Source organism: Penaeus japonicus, unplaced genomic scaffold (genome assembly GCF_977035675.1).
Source record: "Penaeus japonicus unplaced genomic scaffold, GWHDUDI00000001_assembly GWHDUDI00000002, whole genome shotgun sequence".
NCBI classification, from domain to species: domain Eukaryota; kingdom Metazoa; phylum Arthropoda; class Malacostraca; order Decapoda; family Penaeidae; genus Penaeus; species Penaeus japonicus.
Window position 1 is genome coordinate 31612023 of NW_028234404.1, and position 7500 is coordinate 31619522.

The following is a 7500-nucleotide window of genomic DNA, read 5'->3' on the forward strand; positions in this document are numbered from 1 at the left end:
CCCTTCTCCCCTCACTTCCCCTCTCCATCCCTTTCTACCTCTCCCCTTCTCCCCTCACTTCCCAGCTCCTCCAAGCTCCCCATTCAATTTCTCAATCCCTATCACCCTCTTTCTCCTTCCTCCTTCTTCCCCTTCACGTGACGGCATTGCACATGTTGACGAGAATTTGTCCTAACAAGTTCCAAGAGCCGTTACACAAGAAGCGGTCGGAAGTGTGCTGTTTTTCTCCCGTAGAGTTTAGCAGCTGCCTCGATTCGTCACGTGTCAGCTGATCCAGACCTACTTATCAACGCATAATCATTTCGCTAAATTATGTGAATATTGAAAATGGGGTTCTGACGTCTAATCCGTTATATGAGGTGACATGCTGTATCGACGTGTTTCTATTTCATTCGCAGTAGATTGACTGTAGACGTTAATAAGGTGTTTACAGGATTATATATACGTAGATATATGCATACGTAACCACACAAACATACATCAATATATATATATATATATATATATATATATATATATATATATATATATATATATATATATATATATATATATATGTGTGTGTGTGTGTGTGTGTGTGTGTATGTGTATGCATGTGTGTGTGTGTGTGTGTGTATGTGTAAAAATAGAATTTTACCTCCCTGATAGGGAATTGAACTCGGGCCCCCTGAGTGACAGCCCCGTATCCTAACCATGTCACTACAACAAGCGTTGTGGTTATATGGTTAGGATCCGGGGCGCTCACTCAGGGGGCCCGAGTTCAATTCCCTATCAGGGAGGTAGAATTCTATTTCTATACACACACACGCACACACACACATATATACATACATACATACATACATACATACACACACACACACATACATACATATATATGTGTGAATGTGGTTTGGTATGGATGTAGGTGTGTATATCAGCCATATATCTTATTTAAGTAGCTAACTTACTGTATAAGTAATATTCATTACTAGTTTATCGTTCTTTGTTGTGCATTTAACATAAATCTGATTTTTTTTTCCCAAGATAAGAAGTTTTCAATTTGTACATACATGGACACACTCGTACACATACATGCGCACACACACACACACACACACACATACAATCACACACACACACATACAATCACACACACACACACACACACGCATATATATATATATATATATATATATATATATATATATATATATATATATATATATATATATATATCTACATGCACATACATATACATAGAATATGTGTTTGTGTGTGTGTATATATGTATATATACATAGACACACACATTCTCATCTAAAGATACATAGATATATCCAGATATAACGGAAAGAAGTAGGGTAAATAGCTCAGACGGAAACACAGATATATATGTATCTTTATATTTACTTCAGATATAGGAAGGTGAGTCAGTATAAGAGTACAGTGTAAAGGAATATGATGTATTTTTATTTATCTTCGTCATTTTCCTCATGTTTATTCCATTGTTTTTCATTTACTCATATTGCTGATGATTATAGGCGAGCGGAAGTTAATGGTTTCGTTGTCTTTCGTATTCGTTTTTTTTTTCTCGTCTCCTATCATATTGTCTGTGTCGTTTCTTTTCGTTTCTTTTTTTTTTAGTTTCTCCTCTCTTCTCTTCTCCCCTTCATCCACCTTCCCTCTCCCCTTCACCCTCCCCCCCAATCCCTCCCACCCTCTCCCTCCCTTCACCCTCGCCCCATCACTCCTTCTTCCCTCCCCCCCCCACCCCACCCACGCTCTCCCTCCCTTCACCCTCGCCCCATCACTCCTCCTTCCCTCCCTTTCACTCCCCCCTTTCACTCCCCTCCCCCTCCCCCTCCCCCGCTTTGATACAGGTAAAGATGCGGCGCCGGATAGTTAAGTCCGCTACGGTGACCTCGGTAATTGACCTGGATCGCCTAATCAACCGGAAACGGGACGCATTGTGTCTCGGGATCGGGTCACTTCAGGGCGTATTGTAGTTGTTTTCCTTTTTTTTTTTGTTTCTTTATTTTTATCTTTTTTTTTTGGGGGGGGAGGGGAGGAAGGGGGTTGAGATATGATAAGAACATGATTTGATGTCTAGTTTATTTTCTGCTAATTTTGGGTGTATTTTGACTTGCGTGTTTGGGTGTATTTTTGTGTATATCTTCCGAAGGAACATGTTACTACACATAATACACTCGCTTCCACATATAACCACAACTTGCACACTTTTACTTTACTTTCCCTATCTGTTTCTATGTCTCCTATCAAATCCACATCATCATATAACCATACAGGATCTGTGTCTATGTCTGAAAAGCAAACACCAATGTTCTGGCGATTCGTTGCGTCGAGAAAAAGCGACTGTGAGGGAGCTGGAAGGAGTATGTTTTTCTGTGTGTTTTTAAGGTTGATATTCGGAGGGGATGCACTACGGCATGTGGCTTGTCTGCTTGATTCCAATTGTAAATGGGTCGCAGGTACACATATATTTATAATGTATGTGTATGCACATACACTGTAGATATATATGTGTATATATATATATGTGTGTGTGTGTGTGTGTAAATATATACATACATACACACACACACACACACACACACACAAACACACACACACAAACCCACATTAATGAAGTGAGATACAACAACAGCGGCACGAAACATAATTGCCAAAAGGTCATGCAAGTGATTCATGACACAGCTCAACTCCGGCGAGGGACCGGTGTCATGCGAGCCATTCTCTTGTGAGATCCGAATCCCGATTCTCTGTGGCTCAATAAGATTATTAATCACTCAATAATATGCATCTGCGTGCGACAGACGTGGTTATTCCGCTCTTAATTGGACGATTAAAGTTATACGATTTCAGGGGAGTTAAGGGTCTAAGGGACTCCTGGTGATAATAATCTGTTGATCTAAACTACAGATAGGTTTGTTCTTTGCAAGAAATCATTATCTATTTCGCAGCTTCGATCTATTCTTTTAAAGTTAGTTTAACCAGAATTTAATATCTTTGTTTGTTAGATTATTAGGGAAACAAATGTTTTTACTTTGCCTGAATTACTAGCATATATGTATTACATTTGGTTGAATTTATCCAGCTACATTGATTAAGGATACCATCGTTTTATCCCTTTTGCTATTGCATAACGAGAAATAGACGATTTAAATGGAAGGATGAATACAGACTGATAGATTAAATCAATGTTTTCTTTTGATCATTAACTTGAGCAAGTAATGTAGTAATTAATTACATCATCAGAAAACGAATCAAAAGCTAAGATTAAAGAGATGACAGGGATGATTTAAAAGCAATCGGAAATCATTATGCAGTATTATTTATTTCTTGAGTAGCTCGACTAGCATATAAAAGGTGCTCACATGCCGTAAGAGCACGTGGCACTCGACAGTGCCACCACCTAGGATGCCAAGTTATGTATATGTATATATGTACGTATGTATACAATTATATGTATATGTATATATTTATTTATTGATATATATATATATATATATATTCATTCACTTATATATACATATATGTATATATATATATATATATATATATTTCTATAATATTTTAAAATATATATATATTATATATATCATTCATAATAATTCATTATTTTCTTATATATATATATATATATAATACTTCTTCGCCTTCTTTCGAGCTATCATCCGACTAGAAGGAGTCGCCTGTGCCGATGGTCTTCATCCAGTAGCTTCCGCCTCGCACAATCTCCTCCCTCAGCCCCCAGCTCCTTCGTGCAGTCTCCCCACCTCCTTCTCTCCTCGCCACGTGCCCTTGCCATTTCAATCGTTTTTTTTTTCTGTTTCCCCGTGAGACTAACTAATATACCACATTCTCCAATCGGTGCATTTTCGCTTTCGCTAAGAAATATTTCAGTCTTTTCATTTCTGTCACTTCCTTCTTTCTACCTTTCATGGCTCTTTGTCACTGCCACCGTTTCCGTCCCGTATGGCATAGCAGGGCAAACCATACATTTGTTCAGACTTTCTTTAAACTTTGCTAGTATCTATATACCGCGTATTACTAGTATTACCTTCCTCCACGCGTAACTCCCTGCCTGGATTATCTTCACTACTTCTCTCTCCGCTTCGCTCCAGCTTGGTTACTCATGCACAGGCATTCTGTCGTCTGTCTGCTGACTCGCATTGCCTGATCTTCCATCGCTCTCTGTCATTCGTATGCCCTCTCCACAATCCCTTCTCTGGTCTCTCTCCACAGCCACATCGTCCGCAAATAGCATATCTTGTGACGCCTCCCTCTGGAATGGTTGTTAGGCAGTTTATAACAATTGCGAACAGGAGAGGGCTCAATGCCGGCCCCTAGTAGAGTCACATCCTCACGTCGATGTCTTCTGTGGTTCCTACTGTACAAGTGTACTGTACATTCTCACCTTCGTTCGACTTCCGTGGCACATGTCTTGGATGAGTCTGGTGTACTTTTCATCCACCTCTTTTGGTCTCGGGACAGTATCATATGCATTCTCGAGGTCGATGAAAACACAGTGTAGGCCCCGCTGATCTTCATCAATAGCCTCAGGGCGAAGATAGCATCTGTTGCGTTTCGTCCCGGCATGAAACCAAACTGCTGTACTAATATGGAGACTTTCTCTCTCGGTATCTTCTCCGTAATCGTCTCTCACATCATTATCACTCTTCCATAGTTCCCACACTCCCCGAAGCAATGTGTTACCCTATGCTGTTTAACTACGACTTCTTTGGGTAGTACCTTACAGTCTTGTACATTCTGCAAGTCTTTTCACTTGTGTGTGTAACCCCCCTTTAGTGTGGCTTGTCCTTTTTATTATCTTTTTTCCCTAAAGTACGTGTTTATTATTCCCTCTTGATAGGCAATGAGAAAGGCCCAATATTTCGTTACCGATCCTCGTGCCTCACTCCTACCCATTATATTCCCATGACCTCTGGTGTACCTCCATTTCCTTTTCCCCCCAACAATAATAAATCACTTTAAAACTTCTACTCGAATCCAAACAAACAAAAAAAAAGTGTTTGTGTTTTATGCCAATTGTTCACTTTTGATTGTTATCCACTATATTTGTTTCGGAATGTTTAAAGAATAATTTCTTTTATGATTTTATTATATAAAAATATGTTCGTGATTAGTGCCATCATATCATTTTATGTTATCACACCACAACAACACAACACTCAATATATATATTATCTCTCAATAATATATATATCTATATATTGTGTGTATATATATATATTATATATATTTATATATTTATATATATATATATGTGTGCTGTGTGTGTGTGTGTAGTGTGTGTGTGTGTGTGTGTGTGTTTGAGTGTCTGTGTGTAACAAATGTGTATGTGTGTATATATATGTGTGTATATATAGTATAATATATAATATATATATATATATATATATATATATATATATATATTTAATAGGAGTGAGAGAGAGAGAGTGAGAGTTGAGAGTGACGAGAGAGGAGAGAGATTGATTGATTGATACATAACATATAGAAACTATATGATATATATATATATTCATTCATATATATATATATATATATATATATATATATTTCTTCGCCTTCTTTCGAGCTATCATCCGACTAGAAGGAGTCGCCTGTGCCGATGGTCCTCATCCAGTAGCTTCCGCCTCGCACAATCTCCTCCCTCAGCCCCCAGCTCCTTCGTGCAGTCTCCCCACCTCCTTCTCTCCTCGCCACGTGCCCTTGCCATTTCAATCGTTTTTTTTTCTGTTTCCCCGTGAGACTAACTAATCTACCACATTCTCCAATCGGTTCATTTTCGCTTTCCCTAAGAAATATTTCAGTCTTTTCATTTCTGTCACTTCCTTCTTTCTACCTTTCATGGCTCTTTGTCACTGCCACCGTTTCCATACGGGACGTATGGCATAGCAGGGCAAACCATACATTTGTTCAGACTTCCTTTCAACTTTGCTGGTATCTATATATCGCGTATTACTAGTATTACCTTCCTCCACGCGTAACTCCCTGCCTGGATTATCTTCACTACTTCTCTCTCCGCTTCGCTCCAGCTTGGTTACTCATGCACAGGCATTCTGTCGTCTGTCTGCTGACTCACATTCCCTGATCTTCCATCGCTCTCTGTCATTCATATGCCCTCTCCACAGTCCCTTCTCTGGTCTCTCCCCACAGCCACATCATCCGCAAATAGCATATCTTATGACGCCTCCCTCTGGAATGGTTGTTAGGCAGTTTATAACAATTGAGAACAGGAGAGGGCTCAATGCCGGCCCCTAGTAGAGTCACATCCTCACGTCGATGTCTTCTGTGGTTCCTACTGTACAAGTGTACATTCTCACCTTCGTTAGACTTCCGTGGCACATGTCTTGGATGAGTCTGGTGTACTTTTCATCCACCTCTTTTGGTCTCGGGACAGTATCATATGCATTCTCGAGGTCGATGAAAACACAGTGTAGGCCCCGCTGATCTTCATCAATAGCCTCAGGGCGAAGATAGCATCTGTTGCGTTTCGTCCCGGCATGAAACCAAACTGCTGTACTAATATGGAGACTTTCTCTCTCGGTATCTTCTCCGTAATCGTCTCTCACATCATTATCACTCTTCCATAGTTCCCGCACTCCCCGAATCAATGTGTTACCTTATGCTGTTTAGCTACGACTTCTTTGGGTAGTACCTTAGTCTTGTACATTCTGCAAGTCTTTTCACTTGTGTGTGTAACCCCCCTTTAGTGTGGCTTGTCCTTTTCATTATCTTTTTCTCCCTAAAGTACGTGTTTATTATTCCCTCTTGATAGGCAATGAGAAAGGCCATTATTCGGTTACCCTCCTCGTGCCTCACTCCTACCCATTATATTCCCATGACCTCTGGTGTACCTCCATTTCCTTTTCCCACATAATTATTAATCAATTCAAACTTCTAATCGAATCCAAACAAACAAAAAAAAGTGTTTGTGTTTTATGAAAATTGTTAACTTTTGTTTATTATCTACTCATACTTTGTTTTAGGAATGTTTAAAGAATTATTCATTTCTATGATTTTCATTATATAAAAATATGTTCGTGATATAGCTGCCATATATATTTTTTTGTTCACACACACACACAAACACACGCATATATATATATATATATATATATATATATATATATATGTATGTATATATATAAATAATATGTATGTATGAATATATAGATATATATATATGTATATATATAGTGTATATATATATATGCGTATGTGTGTTTGTGGTGTGTGTGTGTGTGTGTTGTGTGTTTTTGTGTGTCGGGTGTAAACAAATGTGTATGTGGTGTATATATATGTGGGTGTATATATAGATAACATATATTATTATAAATAAATATAATATAATATATATATTGCTATATCATAGATATATATATAACTATAGAGAGAGAGAGAGAGAGAGCGAGAGAAGAGACAGAAGAGAGAGAGAAGAGATTGATTGATTGATACATATACATATAG